Raw genomic sequence first — 1380 nt, forward strand, 5'->3', positions numbered from 1 at the left:
TGAAAGAAAAGTTGCGGGGTCATCACTCTCTGCAGCTAATATTTGCATGGAGGGGTCCTTGCGTACCTGTTGGCAGAAAGACTCCTTGGTGAGTGGTTTGTGGTAGAGACGCACCCGATGCCCATTCACCTTAAAAGAATGGCCAGACCCGTCAATGGTAGTCAAAGTAAGAGTGTCATTGTTATGTACTTCTTGAATCTCATAAGGGTTGAGCCATAATTGCAACTTGCTCAAAAAATATTGTAATCTGGAGTCGTAAAGGAGTGCTCAATCCCCTTTTTGAAATGTCTTCATTTTGATAAGCATGTCATGCCACTTTTCCCTTTCCTCCTGAATAATTACAATCCATTGCAAAGCTAGCAATCGAGCTTCATCTAGTTCATTGATTTGTTGAAGTCGCTTGGTTTGGGTTTCCATTAAATCTGGCCCCACTTCCTGAGTTGTTCTTAGAGTCTTTATTTCAAATTCGATCGGAAAAATAGGTTCTTTACCGAACACGAGTTGGTATGGAGAGTATCCAATAGTATTCCTCCAAGTTGTGTGATAAGCCCACAAGGCCTCTAGAAGTCTAGCAGCCCAGTCTCACTGATCTGTTGATACTGTTTTGGTCAGAATCACTTCAATGACCTTATTGGTGCTTTTGACCTAGTCGTTCACCTGCGGGTGATACAGGGAAGTTATCCTGTGTGTAATGTGATGATTTTTGAAAGTGGTAGTAATCTTGTGTCCTACGAATTTCCCTCCCCCGTGTGTTATCACTTCCTGTGGTAAACCATATTGCACAAATAGCCCAAAGAGGAATTTAATCATGACTTCTTCTGTAGCTCTTGGTAGATCTACTCTTTCCACCCATTTCGTCACATAATCTGTGGAAACCAGTATGTAGGCTTTCTAATTTAATGGAAAATGGAATGGGCAACAAAGTCCAACACCTATCGTTCGAAGGGTTCTATGACTAGTTGGGGTTGCAGTGACATTTCATTAAATTGGTCGGGCCAGCCCATCCTTTGGTAGCTATCACAAGCTTGGGTATATTTCTTATCATATTTAAAAATAGTGGGCCAATAATATCCCATCTGTAGTACCTTATGCCCTCTCCTTCGATCTGCGAAGTGTCCTCTACACGGTTCATCATGGAAAGCTTTCAAGATGTCATAAATCTCATCCTCGTGAATGCATCTGCATATACACATATCAGACCCTATGTGAAAAAGATATCCACCAATCCAAGAGAATCATGTGCTGCGTTGAATGATCTATTTCCTCTCCCTCATTATCAAATGCATGGGCGGCTTCTCTACTTCTAGATAATTTTCCACATCTACATACCATGGCATCTTGACTGTCATGGCAAAAAAATGTTCATCTGAGAATTGGTCG

This window comes from Pinus tabuliformis, chromosome 3_1, assembly GCF_031772625.1.
Source record: "Pinus tabuliformis cultivar Carrire ecotype Pingquan chromosome 3_1, CPIR1, whole genome shotgun sequence".
In the NCBI taxonomy this organism is placed as follows: Eukaryota; Viridiplantae; Streptophyta; class Pinopsida; order Pinales; family Pinaceae; genus Pinus; species Pinus tabuliformis.